This window comes from Felis catus, chromosome A2 (genome assembly GCF_018350175.1).
Source record: "Felis catus isolate Fca126 chromosome A2, F.catus_Fca126_mat1.0, whole genome shotgun sequence".
In the NCBI taxonomy this organism is placed as follows: domain Eukaryota; kingdom Metazoa; phylum Chordata; class Mammalia; order Carnivora; family Felidae; genus Felis; species Felis catus.
In genome coordinates, this window is record NC_058369.1 from 102,271,149 (window position 1) to 102,291,592 (window position 20,444).

Below are 20,444 nucleotides of genomic sequence, written 5' to 3' on the forward strand. Positions count from 1 at the left end.
CTTGCTCATGCTCTTTCTCTCTCAAGAATGAATAAACATTAAAAAAAATTAACAAAAAAGAGTTAAGGGGAGTCACTTGAAATGAAGTGTAAGGTTTTATGTGACTGAACTAGAACTTGGGTTTTCTTTCTACCTCTTTCATCTTATAGCATTTACTATTTCTTTATTATAATATCCTTAACAGGTAAACTGCAAGTAACCAAAGAGCTAATTTATTTTTTTAATATTTATTTATTTAGTTTTGAGAGAGACAGAGTGAGCATGAACACAAGGGAGGAGCAGAAAGAAAGGGAGAGCAGAATACCAAGCAAGCTTCATGCTGTTAGTGCAGAGCCCAGTGGGGGACTCGAATCCACGAACCATGAGATCATGACCTGAGCTGAAATTGAGTTGGGTGCTTAAACAACTGAGCCCCCAGGTGCCGCACTCCCCCCCCATACCTACTGTAAAAGGGAGGAAGGAAACAAGACTCAGTGCAGGCAAGGAGAGACTTACCTAAAACTATAACTCATCTGTAGTAGAGCCAGGGACTTGAATGTTGGTCTGATACTCATGGAATCCAGGTTTTATGACTCAAAATCCAGTATGTAATTCATTTTATCCACTTGGTTTCATATGATCCGTGTGATTGTTCCACCTGATTGTGAGAAGCATCTAAAGTGTCTGTTGCAGAGGATAGATCCATGGCTATCAGAAAACCTGGAGGCTTGTCTGGTTGCATTTGCCCTGTCAACCCCCTTAGGGTTTCTAGGGGCCATCTAGAACAGAGTTGGGTATTTATTAGCTTTGAATGCCCCTAGCTTCAGTACCTATAGAGAGTGGTAGCAAAGTCTTTACATAAAACATAGTTTGTGTATTTGTCATAAGGAGCAGTGAGCAGAGACACTTGTGAAGAGTCTATGCTATTCTACAACTCCTTTGGCCAAAAACCAAAAAGTGTAAAATGAATGGTGCCTGTTAGTTAAGGGGTACAAATTAGGCTGAGTCCTTGTAGCCTGCTTCGCTGAGGAAGGGGTACATAGGATAGGACTGGGCTTAGGACCTTCTACATAAAAGAACAGAAGGAAGGTGCATAAGGGTGCTCGGACACTGCTAGAGAATGGATGTGGATGAAAGACAGAATTGATTGAAAATGAAATTTAGAGGGGAGAGAGTCACAGGCTACTATTATTAAGAGCTTATATTTTCACTATCTATGACACCTTGAAAGATGGAAGGGACAGAGAAGGAGAGAAAAGAGGGTTTTACATGGGGTCTTGTATTTAACTAACCTACATGTTTATTTGTGGCAGATAAAGATTAAGAGACCAAGGATTCTTGAATTATTAACCACAGATTCCTTGCCTAGGCAAGGAGAAGCTATTACTTTGCTTGGAGATTAGGGGACTAAGAGTAGGAGAGGGCTGATCCTTGGAAAATTGCAAAGCTGCTGAAGAGGCAACGACTGAACATATTTTCCTTTTATTTTTGAATGTTGCGATGTCTGAAGAAAAAGATATCAGTCATAGAACTGACTGGCAGTGATCCAGCCAAACCTCTGGATAGCTTAGAATTCTGGTGATTGGCATTTGAGTGAAGTTCCCTGACATACAAGCTGAATCTGCTCTATTCATGCAGACTGACTTGTGCTGGTCATTTTTTTCCTCTTCTTGTGGGGAGGGGGAAAAGTACCTGTACATGATGGAAGGCCCTGTTTGACTTCTCAAGAAATTAAATTCCTTCCAGACCATTTAGGGCACCTCTTTCCTTCACGCTTCAGCCCTTGTATCAGTGAAGTATTTTATATTTTGGTGCTTGTCATATGGAATTATTCTTATTTTCTTAACATTTGTCTTTATATTTGAAGGTTGTTTTTGTTTGTTTATTTGTTTCACCTAACTATCAACCCAGTCAGTCCTCCAGGGTTTCTGAATATATCTTTACCCCTGACAAATGCCAAACCCCTAAGCAGGAAAAGGAGAGTTTATTACGTTTCCCTTCCACCTCTGAAATCATAGAAATTATTGGTCTAAAATTCCAGAATGATCCAGGTTTATTGAAGTTTTCTCTACAAGGGAATTAGAATGGAAGAAGAGAAGAAAAAAATATTTTACATTTTTCTTGTCTCACGTCCTTTCTTTTTGTCTAAAGATAGGTATTTACTAAAGGCATGTGTGTATTGAGCATTAGGGGAGAAAAAACAATATGCCAAGGTCCTCACAGAGCCTAGAATGTAGAGGGAAGCACAGATAGGAAACATACCACTACAGTCCAGTGTGTTAAGAGCCATAACAAGAAATTGTCAGGAGCTGGAGGAAAAAGCAGTGACACTCAACTTACTTGGGAAGAAGGTTGAGAGTGGGTCCAAAAGACTCCACATAGAAATAACTTTTAAACTAAATAATAATGAGGCAGGTAAAATGGAGCTGATAGAATGTTCTAAGAAGAGAGAGCAGAAGGTTGAAAGATCTAGAATAGAAATTATGGGATTGTGATACATTTAAGGCTTTGAGCTAGGTTCATGTGAGTGGAGTGAAGTTTGGTGGTCCCGGTGTCAGGAGTGAGTGTCACTAAGGGTGGGATTAGAGATGGTGAGAAATGGCACTGGAGAGATAAATAGGGCCAGTCCATGAAGAGCGTGGAAGTCACATTTAGGAATCTGTTCAAGAGGCTGTCTTACCCACAGGGTATAATGAGGACTCCTGTATTGACTTCTATAGGGTCTGCCAGTACCCAGATTCATTATGACTTTACAAAGGGGTACGGAGACCTGGCATTTAGACAGCACCTATTATATTGCCAAGTACTGTGCAGTGGTTTATAGGCTCTGGAATTAGCATCTGAGTTTAAATCCTGGCCCTGCCATTTACTAGCCATGTGGCTTTGCTTTGGTCAGTGCCCAATAGATTGTAAGCATTCAAAACATGTTTGAAATCATTATTGTTATTATTACCCGCATTTTACAGATGGAGAGACTGGGCTGTAAAAGATTTCAGTTGTGGGGCACCTGGGTGGCTCAGTCGGTTGAGTGTCCAACTTTAGCTCAGGTCATGATCTCACTGTTCGTTGCTTCAAGCCCCGTGTCAGGCTCTGGGTTGACAGCTCAGGGCCTGGAACTTGCTTCAGATTCTGTGTCACCCTCTCTCTTTGTCCCTCCCTCACTCACACTCTGTCTCTGTCAAAAATAAATAAGCGTTTAAAAAAATTAAAAAAACATTTCCGTTATTCATAGCCCAGCACTTGGTGATGGAATTGGGATTTGCATTACCCTGGTGAAGGATGTTGCACTTCTGTTTTCTGGAAGAGGGCACAGACATTGAATGTGGGAGAAGGAGAGAAAATCCCAGAGGGATCCAGAGCAACAAGTGTAGTGACACTGGTTCACAGACATTTTCCAGTACAATCTAATGTTTCTATGTTTTTTTTTTTTTAATGACTTAAGGCTACTCTACAGCACAAGAAATGTTATCATTTTGCATTCTTACTGACTTTCTATATCAGAAATGTCAGTAGTATCTAAAGTCTGAAGAATAGGTCTACACAATGTTTTTATATATCCTTTTTTGTTGGGATACATCAATAATTATGGGAATCTCCTAAAATCATTCTATTTCTGCAACAAATGGTAATGTGAGATACTTCATCTGGTTTGCTTATACTTCCACAGCCTCTTTCTTATGTGTTATTTGTTTTTAAATATTTAAACTTAAAAAATTATTTATTTTTATTTTGAGAGAGAGTGAGAAAGAGGGAGGTGCAAGTGAAGGAGGGGCAGGAGAGAGCTGGAGAGAATCTGAAGTAGGCTCCATGCTCAGCACAGAGCCCAACGCGGGGCTCGATTTCACGACTGTGAGATCATGACCTGAGCTGAAATTAGGAGTCACACACTTGGGGTGCCTGGGTAGCTCAGTTGGTTGAGCATTCAATTCTTGATTTTGGCTCAGGTCACGATCTCGTGGTTGTGGGATCGAGCCTCCATGTCAGGCTCCATACTTACAGCGTGGAGCATGGAATTCTCTCTCTGCCCCTCCCCTGCTCACTTGCTCTCTGTTAAAATAAATAAATAAATTTGAAAAAAGAAAAAAAAAGCCAGATGCTTAACTGACTGAGCCACCCAAGCACCCCTCTTATGCCTTTTTATAAAGAGATGCATGCCTGTTCTGTTTTATTGGTGCCTTTCTGTAAGAAATCCAGATTGCTGATAGGGACCCATCCTATCTGTGATGTCCAGATGAGGCATGCTGGCTCTGTCAGGTGGTGTGGAGTTCACTTGGCTTTGTGTTAGCTGCTGCAAGCAGTCCTTCGTTAGGGATCTTGAACTGGAGCTTTCATATAATTAACTCAATTCTTTCAGTAAAACTTGAGATGCTTTCCATGGGTAAATCAAAGCAAGGGTTATTGATGGCACAGTCAGGTTTCACAGAGAGTCTTAAGAACGGGAAGATTATGCTCCAGTCTTGCCACTGTTACATAAAAGTGTTTCATATGTAAGAAGCCTTAAATCTGAAGTCAGTTTTATGAATCTATTTTCATGTTTACCTTCAATTTGGCAATGGGATATACGTTGGCTGGACTGTTTTATTTCAAGAAGCTTCTTCTGTGTTTTAAAAATAAAAGGATGAGTATGCTTTACATATGTTGGAGCATTTGCAATTAGTTGGTGTTACTCTCTTAAGTGATTGGGCAGGAAAGGCAAACTGCCAGCCTTGGCAATCGTTTCAGATTCTTATTCATGCCAATTTGCAGTTTGTGACAGTGCCATGTTTTTATCAGGAGACTTTTAGTGAACTTCAGAAATGACTACTTCTGACCTGACTAGGTGGACACTTGGCTGGAGTCATAAAACTGATCTTCCTTAAATATTTTTGCAAGGGGGTTTTTGAGATAGCAATTCAGGAAGCTCAGTGTAGAATAGACATTATTCCATTACTCGTTATCATGGAGGGATTTGGAATACAGTTGGCTACCGAGATGAAGAAGTAGTGACATAGAAAGTCTGATTGGACACATCCTGTCTTAGTTAATTAGATAAGAATGGAACTAGCTGACTAAAATCAAATGAAAATTTCAATTCCCAAACACTGAGGAACCTGAAATACTGAAAATTCTAGTATAAAAACTCTCTGGGAAACTGTACCAGAGCCCTGAAGGGTGAGAGAGGAAGAGAAGAAACCGTGGAGGGAGAGCATGTTACAAACAGGTTGAAGAACTATGTTTTGGCATTTTCTTTATCTTTCTTTTTATCTTTTGACCTCCTCCACCCATTTCTCCTTCCTACCCCCCGACCCCCTTACTTCTAGCCTCTGGAAACCACCAATCTCTTCTCTGTATCTGAACACCTCAAAGTGTAGATAGTTTAGTTTGGAATTTAGGATTAATTCATATATACTTAACAGAATCCCATGTCCTATGCCCAGTACCTAATTGTATTGCAGGAATGCAAATAAGAACTATGGGTTCTATGGAGAAATGAGATCCCTGAGTACTGAGATGGTTAGAGAAGATTCCAAGGAAAATATGTTTATTCCTGAAAGGTAGATACAAATTGGAAAGGTGGAAAGTAGATCAAGGGAGAGCATGACCCAAAATTCCAGGGGTAAGAATGACACATTAGGAGAATAAAGAGCATATATACATTGAGCAAAAGCTTTACATACTATACAGTAAGTCAGAGATTTGTCTTAGAATAGAAGTAGTGGTTTTCAGATTTATTTATTTTTTCTTACCTTTTGTATTCCTGTTGAAGAAGCACTAAGGGTCTTTCTTTGTGTTGTTTTTTCTTGCTTGCTTTTATGTATTCATACAGAAGCCATGTTTGATATGTCTGGGGTAAGGCATTTCAATTGATTTTAATTCATAAGAATATGAAGAAAAAAAACCCATGTAATAATATTAGCCTTTACAAAAAAGACTGTTGTTGACATTAAGCAGATATTCGGGCAATTCTATATGAATATATGAAGATGGGTGGATATAATTGATAGATAATCATATATAGTTTTAAAAATAATAGGATCATACTATGCATGTTTTTAAAAGTCTGTTACTTATTTCTAGTAATAAATAATTTCAAAATACAAGTAAACATATACATGTCAGATAATTCAATATGACATTTCATTGCCTAGTAATATCTCAAATATCATGATAGTTTCTTAGAAACTACTATATATATGTGACATTTGAACACAGTTGTGAGATCCTTCATTTTTAATTTTCTGGGTTTGTGTATATAATTTCAATTCTTATCCACAATGCTGCATTTATTCAGGTCAGGGGTGGATTTTTTTAAGTGTTAAAAATACTGCATTAATTAACACTCTTGGATTCAAATAGCAGAAACATAACTTGAACTAACTGAGAAAAGTGAATTTACTGGAACAGTATTGGGACATCTAGTGAAAAACAGTAAGGACAGGGATAGTTGGGCTCCAGAACACAGGGAAATAAATGCTTTGCTTCTCCCTGCATGTTTTCCTTTCTTTGCATAGTAGATCATACATCCACATGTCTGAGAACATGGTTGCTCAAGGCTATGAGGCCTGATATCCTACATCCCTCCAGAGAAGGACCGATTCTCTTCCCTTAGCTCGAAATGGAAAGATTTTGAGGAATGTCTGATTGGTTTGGCTTGGGTCAGGTGCCCAGTCAATTTTGAATGGAGTCACCTGGCGCAATCATGGCACTGGGGAGTCTGTTCTTATATATCTGGTATGTTTTGGTGGAGGAGCTCAGCAACTACCCTCCCTAATTTGTGTCAAATATATTTATAAAACTATACTTGGCTTAAAATAGAGAGAAAGAGGGGAGGTACAGTTAAAATGCTGTTGTAAATTATAAAAGTTCAGAGCATTCAAGCACTTCATTGTTTACAATTATAGGAATGTTTGATAAATGTACACTTTTTACATGTATGCCATCATCTTTCTTTTTATCCCTTTATATAATAGCATTAGAGAAAAACTCATGGGAAAATGATCTTGACTGTTCAAGTTTGTAATTTAAGAATAAAACAGTGGGTTTTATCAGTGCAGAAAAAAAGATTAAAAACAAGTTTTTTGGTGAAATAAAGTTTGCCCACTTTCACACCTGGATAACTGACCTTTAGAAAAAGAAAATTTAACTTCTAAGATGTTTTTCCTCTGCTCTGGGCCATGGAAAGCAGACTAGAGATGAATAATAAAAAAAGGAGACTAATCTTAAAGTATAAGATGCCTAAAATAGGATCTGGGAATCAGAGAATTAGAGGTGGAGCTGAACTATCTTTGTTTGTCAGGCCTGACCACCTCTATTATATTAAGCCACAGGGTGTAAGGTTTAAGAACAGAACTTCCAGAAATTATAATTTTTTGAAGGTACAATATTCTTTCTTAAAGTGTTACTATCCAGAGGGAGAAAATAGCTATGCCAACCAGGAGAAGAAAGCTCAGGTCTATGTGAGTTGTAGCTTGCTAAAGAGAAGAGATAGTGGAAGGGAGGTTTCTGAGGATGTGTGCACCAGACAGAGTGCTAGGATCAGTCTGTACCCAGACAAGATCGATTTGGACACAGTTCTCCAGGGACAGGAAATGGCAGCATGGGGCCACACAAACATCCCAGGTAGCAAGTCAGCAAAAGAAAAAAACATAACCTGAAAAGCACTTGGTGAATAACTATTAAAGCTTGAACCAAATATGAAGGTGAGGTTGGCTGGGGGCCATTAAAGAAAGATGTTGCCTCACATCTCACAGGAAATCCTTCCTATTTCTGAGATTTAGTGGTAAAATCAGATACTTCATCTATGCCTTTAGATACTTTTCCAAGTGTGGTGTTTTTGTTTTGTTTTGTTTTGTTTTGTTTTGTTTTGTTTTGTTTTATGTAGACATTTCCTGCCCTATTCCAAGAATGTAGTAGTTCCAGAATCTGAGACTAAAGCGATATATTTTCTTGAAAAAACCTAATCTGTTCATGATCAGAAAAAGATGTTAAAAAAATAGAATCCATCTTTTACCATTTGGAAACATTTGTTCATTGATTTGGTGTATTTATTTTAACTTAGGTCTTCCTTGCCCTCATCAACGATTTCTCCTAGGGATACAAACCTCTTTTCACAGTAATTGACTCCAATTTTGTTGAATTGGTGAGTTATTTGGATTTGTATATTTATTTATTTTTTGCTAGATTTCGCTCTTTTTAAAAGGGTGTTAAGGAAGAATGTCAAGACAATTCACAGAAGCTCATTCTCCCACTTCCTGAACTGTTCCTATTTTTAACTCAACATTTTTTTTAAATTGCAGCAGCTTTCTGAGGCTATTAGGCTACTATTCAATTAGGTATTGCTTCTGTGTACACAATGGCACCCCAAGAGCTTTCAAGTGCTCATACAGTTTCAGAAATGTTTAATTTGCTACCAGGGAATAGCCTGGTTCAGAATAGCATGAGGAAGTCAGAAAGAAGAAAGCAGCATACTATTTCTTACACCTGTGGGTACTAAGGCAAGAAAATAAGAACAAAAAATAAGAAAGCTATGATTTCTTGAGTTGTTACCATGAAATAAACATTGTGTTTTATTTTCATGTGTTTTACTTTGACTTCAACAAGAATGATTTGAGGTTGGTAGCGTTATTATTCCCATTTTTCTGCTGAAGAAACTGAGGCTTGGAGAGACAGAATAATTTACTCAATGACACAGAGCTAGTAAGTGGATTTAGGACTTGTACTCAAATTTTTGGATTCTGGAAAACATGTTTTTAACCACCACTCTTCCTTAGTTGACTCAGATGGTACTGAATATAATCTCTACTTTCCTGAATGTGTCTTTTCTCAAGCTGGGCTAGAAACGCTCTGCTCCTAGTTGCCTTTTGAAGTTCTACCATGCTTTAAGATCCAGATTTTATCTCATCTCCTCCAAGAAGACTTTCCATATCTCTTCAGTTAAAATTAACATTACTCTCTCCTCTTAACCCTATAACACTTTGGTTCCATTTTTGTTTTCAAAGTCTGCTGGGGATTAGAATTTTGCACCTATCCTGTGACCTGCACTTTAGCTGCAGAAAGTTAATTTTTCCCCTGGTGCCTAGAATAGCAGGTACTCAAAATATTTTCATTCTTCATGGTTTTGAAAATTCACTAACAACTTAATGAACATTTTATTTTTTAATATCTGGGTTGAAAGGAAGAGTGAAAAGGCTATTTTCTTTTGAGAGTGTCTTCATTGCACTTGGTAATGGCTGAGGACAAGTTGTCCAAGAGCAACCTCTAGAGTTACAGGCATTGCTTCACCTGATACTTATTGTCAGCTTCTAGGAGCTGGGATTATAGTGGTGACAGAGACAGATTGTATCACTTTTCTCTTGTAGTTTAGAATCTAATGAGAAGACAAATAATAATAAGGGAGTTGCCACCTAAGGCTTTAATTATATGTACTGTGAAGGAAACAGGGGATCCTAGGACAGAGTAGTTGAGGAAACGATATTTAAGTCAAGCCTTGATGGGTGGAGAAGGAGAGATCTCTGGGATAAGCAGAGGGAAGAATGTCCTTTGCAGATGGGATATCTTGGGGGAGAGTCCTGAGATGGGAAAGAGCTTGAAAAATTGAGTCATATTGTCATGGCTCAGATTCAAATGTCATGGAATAGATAATACAACAACAATTACTTTCTGGTGGTCAGTTCTCCATCCTGCATGCATGATAGGCCCTATATGAATTGTACGGTTATAGGCTAGACCATAACAATATTTTGATTATTTTAGGAGCCTTAATGGTCAATTACTAAATGAGTAAGTCATGCCTTTTGTAGCCTTGTTTACCTTTGAAATTGTATATTTGGTTCAGATTATAATATCTGACAAAACAACCATAATATTTACCATTTACTGAGTGCTTATATGCCAAGTTCTGTGTTAACCATTTTATTTTATTATTTCTTCTAATTCTCTGCAACAGGGTTCTCAGCATTTTTTTCTGTAAAGGGCCTAACTATTTTAGGCTTTGCAGGTCACATGGCCTCTGTTGTCAATATTCAACTTCGCTGTTTTAACACAAAACCAGCAATATATAGTATGTAAATAAATGGGTGTGGCTTCGTTCTGGAAGCCACAACCTATATTTCTAGAAACTGAAATTTGAATTTTATACAATTTCAAATGTTATTAAATATTCTTTAAAACACTGATTTAATCTTTTACAAACATAAAAACTAATCTTAGCTCACAGGATATATAGAAACAGGCACTGGACAGGATTTGGCCCATTGGCTAAAGCTTGTCTATCCCTGCTTTCCTCATTGTCCCCATTTAATTGACAAGGAAGCTGAGGTCAGTGAAAAGTAATTTATAGCCAGAATTGAAACCCAGACTGATAGATTCCAAAGTTCCTGCCTTTAACTCAAATGCCTCATAGCAATAACAATTCTGTTGGGTTCATGGAATAACTTCCTAATTGTTTCTGGTGTATAAATCCTAGTCTGCAACCAGATTGCACGTTGCAGAAGGGGCTTTCTTCTGTGTGTGATTTTCCTCCACAACAATGACAGACCTTCAGGAGGCATTCAAAAGATTGAAGGCTTATCTTTCCTTCAAACAGTCTCTCTGAAAGTGACTTGGAATTATAAGGATTTGGGGGAATACATAGAAATCATATTTCTATTTCCTGTATAGTTTTATCTCCAAAAATGTGGCCCTGAATATTAATTAGAAATATAAAAATTCTAGGTCCAACTCCCATGTCGCATTTGTAGAATTAGTGTCATGTTACCTATTTTCACATGCAACACTCATAAAACACAAGAAAGTTGATTTCTCTTCCTTTGTGGAATTAATTGCCTTCTAGTTCTCTAAACCATGGGGAATTTTTAGTTTTTAGTTTGAAATTGTAGAGTCACTTAGAGGTAAATGTTAGCACTTTTAAAACTAAAAAATGAGTAAATAAGTGGAAAATGCTTGAAAAGATCCATAATCATTAAATAGTACCTGGATAAACAGTGTCTTACTGTCTTGCTGTCTGTCTCTTTTCATCTCTCTCCCTATTACCTTAAAATTAAAATTCATATGTGACCAAGCTGTCCCAGGGATGTATTAACATCTAGAAAATTGCTGACTGTTTTAACCATGAGACCTGGCTTTGCTATTTAGGGTTCTGGTTGTAGCAGACATTTTCTATACATTGGAAGACCTAAAATATATTGTACCAAGGTTTTGGTAAAAAGTATATTTAAAGCAGACAGACACCCTCACATACCAACCTACATATCTTTTATAAACATTTTCAGTTTATAATAAAATTTTAAGATGTCAACTTAAAAATGTGTGAGTGGATATAGTGTTTTGAAATTCTTCTGGAGTGTATGATAGCAACAAATTTTGAAGACCTTTGATTTAGGGTATTTGTTTTAAAGTGCTTTTTCTGAAAGTTGGACTTCAAGATCTCTAAGGGTTATTTGCCTTTAGAGGCACATCTTTTACTTGACCACCCCTCTCCACCCTACTCTGGCTTTATGGTAAATGTAAGCATGATAGGATATAGAGAAAATCACGTGCATATAAGCTACGGTAGTTTTTCAGTAAGTCTCTCACTTTCTAGTATTTGCAGGAAGAGGAAATGTTTTGATGTTTGTTCTAGATAGGAACATGAAAGTGCTGTTTTAAAGTTTCATATATTTCAGACATGCAGAAGTATGTCATTGTTGAAAATGGTAAACAGCTGGAGAATATAACTGCCTTGAACATCTGGAGAAGGGAGTTAACTTGATGCTGTTTAGAAGTCTGGAAACAGAGAAGGCATATTTTCTTAACTACAGTGTACCTCAGCAGCATGATGCATAGTCTGTGTGCCTATACAGCAGCCATTCAAGCTTAAAAATATGTTCCTCTTTGCTTATATGAGGGACAAAGCTGTGAAAAAGAAAATAAATCAAGTAAGTAGGTTCTCACCTCAGCAGCTGATTGCCACAAAATGGTAGCAAGGCCCGAGGGGAGGAGAAATGAAGTTTGTTGGCCTCAGTGGAGTTTTCTCAAGGAAGGGTTGGTAGCAAGTTATATTTCTTTGGAAGTCGACTTAACTTTACTGTGGTTCAGTGGAGGAAGAGTGTACTTAATAGAGCCCTGGTGTCCCCGAAGAATCAATGCCTCTTCCAATTGGCACTTTCAAATTTAAACAAATTATTGCCTTGTGGAGGCATAGCTTTTTCATTAGGTTTTCATTGGGAATAAACTTCCTGCATTTGCTGCAGGCTGAGTATGTATTTCCATTAATTAGCAAAGCAGGAAGCAAAGAAGCCAAAAAATGAGCCAGCCTAGGTAAGACTCAGGAGTTCTTGAACCTGACTAAAAACTATGTAGGTTGACAAAAATGAGGTTTGAACTTCTATACCAGTAAGTAGAAACTCAGGGTCAATTTGGTGAATTATTTGGCCTCAAATTTTTAATCACAGCATCATAGCAATCTTCTTTGGAAACACACTTTTATCTGTAGTTTTACAAGTTATAGTAAGTTTTCTATGGTATAAACAAGTGAAATACATAAATAAATAAGCATTTGATTGTAAGATTTTAGGTTTAGGTCATTTGAACAACCCCAATATAAGAAAACATGAAATGAAGACAACAAATATGTATTTAAAGGAGGCATGAACCAAATTTTAAGACATTTAAAATGTGATTGGATTTACAAATAATAATTTACTTGTGACCTAAGAAAAAAAATGGATGTTAAAGTCATATTTACCACATGTCAAGAAGCTGAAAAATGATGACCATTTGGAAATAATTTGGTGAAATTGTCCAAAATTTATCTCTCTCTCTCTCTCTATAGATAATATATATTTAGACATATATATTTAGATATATATTTAGACCATATATATTTATATATATATGTGTGATATATATATATATATATATATATATATATATATACACATATATATATATATATCTCACACAGGAATTTCATAAGTAAGTTTATATTATGGAGATCCACTAAGCACTGTAAATAGAAATGGGATATAAATGGCTAATTTGGCCTGTGAAATTGCCTGAATCTGCTAGGCATGTGTTTGGAAGGTGTTTGATAAAATTCAATTTCTAATGGTATAACTGCCCATAATTTGTGAAGGTGTAACTCACTTCTACAGATTCCACAGTGTTCTGAGTGTATTTAAGCTGAGCTTAGTTTTCTTGTTTTCTGTGTTTTATTTGGGGCTGTTTTTCTTTTGAATTTTAAACCCTCATGTGCTAGTGAAAAGAGCATGGAACAAAGACAATCCTTCATGACCACTTTAATGGTCCATGTACCCATTTGTGGTTCAATTTTACAATGTGTTGTCAATTCTTAAAAAGTTATTATGAAGACAGATAAATAACAGATTCAATATTTTTAAGTTTCTCAAAAGAATGAATTCCTACATTAATATTCAAAATTCTTGAAAAAACCCTTTGTATATAAGTTTGAAGTTTGATATGTTTATTGTGTGCACAGAAAAGACAAACGCTATATGTGTTCACTTATATATTATGTATTTTTTCAAAAGGTTTTTATTATTTCTTTGTTATAATGATATAAAAATTAGGTAAGGTTAAAGACTGGTGAAATTGTGTTCTTTCCAAGGTGAGCAGTGAAGCTGAGATTGGAAAGTTATTTCCGGGTAAGTAAGAAAGCTCGTTAGCTCATTCTGAATTACATGGGGAAGTTCTGTTCAGGACAATAATGACAGTGCTGGTACAGAAATAAAACCTTAAAAAGGGTGAGTGTATTTGAGAATCAAAGTTTGAAAAGATATAGGATTACTGGAAGGAGTTAATGAAGATATTTAGGTTTTAGGGCTGTTAGAAGAATGTTTCCTGCCAAAACAGCCTTCAAAATCTTGCATCAACCACTGTCAGAGTGTTTCTATTGAAATGAACTTTACCACTATTTCTTTCCTTAACTCAGTTTACACAATCTAGTTCAACTATCATGTCTAAGTCTTTACCATGTGTCCGGTGGAGATTAAATATGAATGCCACTGACTTTGCAACCTGAAAAATGACATTCATTAAACATTTGCTATGCTTTATAGAAATCAGGTTTCCTAATCCTCACAGTAGCTCTCTTAAGTATATATTGTCATAATCCTCATTTTACAGTTGAGGACACTGAGTCACCGGGAGGTTAGGTAACTTGCCCAACGCCACACATTAAGAAGTGGTACCATGATTTGAAATCAAGGAGTTCCAGAGCCTGTGTTCCTCTTTACTGTTTTACTTCAGGAGAAGCGCTTGAAGAGCTCACCATCTAGTAGAGAACAGAAAACATATTATTTTAATATGGTAGGATAAATGCAGTCAAAGAACTATGCACAAAAAGCAGGGCTACTATAAAAAGGGGACTGTTAATATTCTCTATGGAGTGGCCTTGCAGAAGGAGCTTACAGGGCCAGTGACACCTAGGAAAGTGTTGAGGATAAAGAGAAGCTTTCTAAGTAGGAAAAGTGGGAATGGCCTTTCATGGCTGAGGGAAGAGTATGTGGAAATACAGACACTATAATGTGAGTTTGTGTAACTACAAGTAGTTCAGTAATGATAAATGTTAACTGGAGTGGGGCGTGTGTGGAGTGTCCAAGAGCTGAGAATAAAGAGATTGGTAACAACCAGAACAGGTGGATCTTTTCAGCCAGAATGAGGGGCTTCAGTCATGAGTCAGATTTGTTAATCAACTAGATTGTTTATGTGGACAGATTTGTGGTGGTCAGATGGAATGGGTGGGAGGCCAGTGCAGGAATCGAACCAAGGACATTACCAGCTCTGGGGTGGGGAGGTAGGTGGATGGTGGAGCATCTCTGTAGAGAATACAAGAGCAAAGAGCAGGCTTGGAGAAGATACGGAGTTTGAATCAAGTTTGTAGTTCAGAATGGGTCACCTGGTAGTATTTTGTATTTCCTCTTTGTCTAGAATTTCTTTTAATACAAATTTGAATATGCAGATACTCTAAATATTGGCTCTGAATGATCTATTTTGTGGGGACAGATGCTCAGAGAGTCAATGTTAAAAACCAGATAGCCTCTCTGTATTTGCTCATCCAGATTTCAGATTTGTCTAAAGAAGAATCAGAACGCTGTGAGTAAATGCCTGCAGCTCTGCTCAGACAGTCAAACCTGAGATATAAAAGGAAGGTGGTCAGGGATGGGTGAGGAACAGCTATAACCTTTGTACTTGGCAACATGCCTCCTTACTCTGAAGACCAGTTGTTCTTTAGCTGTTAACGCTGATCATACAGAAAATTGCACAACACCTCATTTTGATTTGGCCAGTGAAATGCCCTTTTAGGAAACAAGCGGCATTACCAAATTGGTCTATTCCTGGATCAATGCAAATCTGAGAGTTCTTTTGTTGCAGACAGTGGTCCTATCATTTCAGCGTGGTCAATTAGCAGAGGTGATATGAAAACATCCCGCTCTGCTCTAGAAAGCAAATAGCCTTTGGACAATTATTAAGCAGTTTTATCTTGTGTTCCTTCCCTGATGGAGTTAAAGGCATTAGGATTTGAATCCTGCCCACACTCACTGTATAGAGCATATGTCATTCTCTCCATCTTTATTGCTATTCATATTGAGGTCAATTATGAGCTGCTGTTTAATGTCACCATGAAATTGTTCAATTATTTTTTCTCAGCATCTAAGCAGCAATCCTCAAAGGGATTTAGGAGAAGTAGTATTAATACTGAGGAATTCTTAGGAAGCCAGTCGTGCTAGATGGTTCTCCTTTTGTGTTTCATCCCTTCTCAATTATGAGATCCAAAATGCCTGATAAGTTGTTAATGAATAACTCAGTATCCAATCTTCTCTTTGGTTAATATTGGGGAAAATAGACATAATTTCTTTCCTTGGTGGTAGAATCGTAATTAAAGAGAAGCTGTTATCTTTGCCACTTTCCCTCCTCCTTAATAACTAAACTCTTCTGGACCCCAAGGGCTTGTGTTTATTCCTAACTAGGGAGCCATTGGGGTGAGTTTTCTTTTTTCCATTTTAATGTTAGAATGGAGGCAGGCGAGATGTAAAAAACATTTTTTTTTTTTTTTTTGCTGTGAGTCATGGGTTGCCTTTGTACAATGCCAGTATTTATCTGTTTGCAGTTTACAATAAAATGCCGTTGGATCTCTGCTACTATTGTCATGATTTGCAAGGAGATGCACAGAGAAATATTTTGATAAAGAAATAAGTATCAGTGCTTACCTAGAAACATCTCATGTTCCAGTTACTTTTTTTTTTTTCTCTGTAGCCTAGTTTGAGTCTTCTGAAATTAGTCTGATTGCCTGCTTTTAGCCCTGGAATTTTGTTCTCTCTCTAGCAATGCAGAACCAAGAAAGTATTTTTTGAGGTATTTCAGTTTATTTATTTATTCAACCAAACTATTAAGTGCAAGTTGCCATGGTAGGTATTCTTTGGTGAAGGGGAATAACTGAATGAAACAGCCAGGGACCCTCTTTCAAGGAGTTTGTGGTATAATGGAGACCATACACATGTAAATAGCTAGCTGTAATGCAAGGCAGAGAGAACTAAATGTTATGAGGACAAACAAAAGACTGTGGGAGAACAGATGGAGGAACAGTTTTCAAAGAGATAGCTTCATGGAAGAAGAAATATTTTAGCCAAACCTTGAGAGTGAGAAGGATTTTTATAAGCAGCACTGGGCATTTAGGCTGAGGCAGCACCATCACAGTCACAAATGCCATTACAGCTTATGGTTTTTTCATCTTCTTAACCATTCCCCTCCACTGCTTTTGTCCTGATCTTCAGGGTCCTTCTCTTTTCTATCTGTGTACCCATCTTCCAGCCTCATTCACTTTTTTTTTTACCTCATTTTCCTCCATGCTGCTGTAGTAACCTTTATAACTCACGCATTTCCTAGATGCATTTCCTAGATTGTCTCCTCTGCTTGAGAATTACAATAGTATTCCATTGCCCCCAAATAAAGAGTGAGCTTCCTGTCTTAGTATATGAGACCCACCATGATCTGGTAGGTGCCTGTGTCTGCCCTTTCATGTCTTTGGGCTGTCTCATTCAGGATTACCTATTTGGCAAGCAGATGTTTGTACCTGTTTGTCTTTCTGACTGTAATGCCTTCCTCTCCTTTCTGCCTGTCAAACACTAGGTTTAGTCACTTCTAGCTCTACTAAAGTTAGCCATTAAGACACTGTTTACTCAGCTAGTACTGTAGGCTAGCATGAGTGGAGCAGGTCAGTGGCACCATTCCAGAGTGCTATTTAACCAACCTTACTCATATCCAGTTGTGCCAATATTACCCTCATGATTGGTAGGTGGTTTTTTTTTTTTTTTTTTTTTTTTTTTTTTTTTTTTTTTTGGACGGAGAGGGGGTTGTTGGTGTTAGTTTATTACTAAATAAAATTTTCAGCTTTAGTGATTATGTATCTTTTGGTCATGTTATGATAACAAAGCAGATACTAGAATAAGTTAATTTTGAAGAAAGAGCTTATGAAAGAACAAAGGGGAACAAGAAGTATCTGAGGGGGATATTAGTAGTTGAAAGTGAGGAGGTGGCATGGTAGAAGATGTTTTCCAATATCCACAAATCCTTTACTAAGAAAATTTGTATTTATATGATGTCAGTCTTCAAGTGAAAAATTGGATTCATTCATTCATTTATTTAGTAAATAATTATTGGAAAAGGGCCAGTTATATGAAACTGGGTACATGCTTGATCTGGGGCCTATGCCTGTGTTTTTTCTGTGTTGACTTTTTTAATGGACTCAGGTAAATCCATGCTAGTGATGGAGAGAAACCATGCAAAAAGCTAATTTGGAAACCTGGAATCCAGCTGGGGGGATTTTGTAAGGCTCAGTTTATTTTTTCTTTATGCTTCAGCTCACTCAGTGCTTGACCCACTTGGCTCCTTGTGGTGTTGGCTCTCCTTTCTGATCTATTTTGACTTGGTTACAGGGTTTCGGATTGCATTCCAGTGCCATTCACTTGACAGGTGGAGGGCCATTGCTCTGGCCTAGACGGGCTTGCGGACCCTGCTGCCCCGGACCTGCAGTAACTTCTAGCTCTGTTTTCCCAGGATGGGTTGGGGGAGATCAGACACAGATGTTCAAAGCAGATATGTAGATTATGTGGTGTGACCAACTGGCCCTAAGTCCTGAACTTTAGGTCACTTTCATTGGACCTTTTCTCTAGTAACAATTTATATTTAACCTTTGGCTTGAGAAGAAAATTTAAATTTTGTTGCATTATATAGATGGACTGTTTTGTTCTCTTCAGGAGACTCCATACAAATGCAAATATTCCATTTGTTAAAGGAAAAGTGTGTGTGTGTGTGTGTGTGTGTGTGTGTATTTATTTTTTATTTTTAATTTTTTCCTATGTGGTGATTGCAAACTTTTCTTTCTTGAAGCTTATGTAATATTGTCATCATTCCTCCTCTTTGAGTGCTTTTTAAAAATATAACTTTAAAAATTAATCAAATTTAGGGGTACCTGGCTGGCTTAGTCAGAGAGCAAGTGACTCTTGACATTGGGGTGGTGAGTTTGAGCCCCACTCTGGGTGTAGAGGTTACATTTATTAAAAAAGTGTTTTCATTTATTTAAGTAATCAAACTTCCTTTTTAGTATACGAATTTAATCTACTATAGTGGATATAGGGGAACTAGGCTGAGAGGAAGCAAAAAAGAATTTTTTTCTAAAATTCTTTTTTTTTTAATGTTTTGTTTTTTTTAAGATTTACTTTTGAGAGAGAGAGAGAGAAAGAGAGAGAAAGAGAGCATGTGTGCGGGATGGGCAGAGAGAGAGGGAGAGAGAAAATCCCAAGCAGGCTCTGTGCTGACAGCCTCACAACCATGAGATCATGACCTGAGCCGAAATCAAGAGCCAGACGCTTAACTGACTAGGCCACCTAGGCACCCCTAAACTTATTTCTTAATATATTAAGGGAAAAGAACTAAAACAATGCTGCTAAAGAGGTATATCCAGTGACCCCCGAAGTTACTAATATTTGCAGTGTACTGTACCTATTCTTCAAGACGCTGTTGCCTGGAAGTCCCCTCACTTTTTCCTTTTCTCTCCCATATGGAGCACAAGTAATATTGTTGCAGAATGGTAAGTGATGCTGATCCTTGTCCTCATCAATGTTATATCTAGATAGTCTTTTATTAGAAATGGGGAGTGAGCTCTTAAAAGGACATCTAGTCACCCTGGAATATATCATCTCAGGACTTGATTCCCTGAAACACAGGAAGTCAATGTACCCTTGTGCTTATCTAGTGCCTTCCTGCTTTCTGATGAGAAACATCTTCCCTTCCCAGATATGTGATCCAACTGGTTCTTCTTCCTGTAACTCAAGCAGTGACAGTGCTATTCTAGGACCAGACCACAGGATATTCGGGAAAGGGCCATCATTTGCTGGCTGCTAGAAATATTTGGCTTTAAATCAATTTCAGTAAAAGTCCTGACCAAAGACCAATGGCTGCATTTTGGCTTAATCAATACTGGAAGTTAAATACTTATATGGCTTTAGATTTTTTTTTTCTGCTTCCAGCCTCTTATATTTATGTAATAATAAATAGTATACTTATATTGATGGACATTTATATCAGAAAAGTATACAACTTGTTTTTAAAAATACAAACACCACTTGTGCTCATTGTAAAACATATAGAAAATATCAATAAGCAAAGAGGTAATTACCTGTTGTCACTTAAAAATACCACTTTTGTGACTATTTTGGTATATGTTCTTTTAGTGATTTCGCTCTGTATTTAAAATAGCTTTGTAAATGGTCCACAAATGTCTTCCAAAATTTTCTTTCTGAGCCAGAGGCCTGATCACATTACTGCTCACCTCAAAATTCTTTACTTGCCTTGGCTTTCCTATAGAACAAACTCAGGTTTTTTTTTGGTTTGGCTTTTAAGACCCTCATGTTTTGTTTTTTGTTTTTTTCATTTCCCTTAAATCGTTTGATCCATCATCTGGTCTCTGTCATTTGAATAGGTACTGCTCTGGATATTTGAACCTTTTGTTTCAAATAGTCTTCCCCCGTCATTATCCATCTTGCTAAGCTTTTTCAGATATCTCTTCCCTCAGAATGTCCTCAGTTAGAATTGATACCTTGCTTCACTCTGTTGCACAGCTCATTTCTCTCAATATTAGGTATATCTCTCGGTCAGCCTCTATGTTTGCATGCCATCTTTCTCCACTAGATTGTAAATCTGGTAAGTGGGGATTATCATCCTCATAATTTCTTGCCATAACTTCTTTAATGTCAGTTTCTCCAACTCTCCTGTAGTCCAAATAAAAGCAGGGTCCACCTTCATGGCTCCAACATCATGTTCCTGTTGTTGGAGTTATAATAGCACAAACTATAATATTTGAGTCCCATTTACCCTGCATCATTTGCACAGTGCCTAGAAAATGGTAATACCTGAGATATTGATTGAATTGAATTATTTGTTATAGACCACAAATAAGGAGCACGTGTGGGCAAAACACCAAAGTTCTA

At 37.3% G+C, this 20,444-nt stretch overlaps 1 protein-coding gene across 1 annotated transcript in view; it reads left to right on the forward strand.

The window, feature by feature from the left end:
• NXPH1 (neurexophilin 1) overlaps positions 1 to 20,444 on the forward strand; it is a 397,537-nt gene that overhangs the window by 252,098 nt on the left and 124,995 nt on the right. The window lies entirely within an intron of this gene.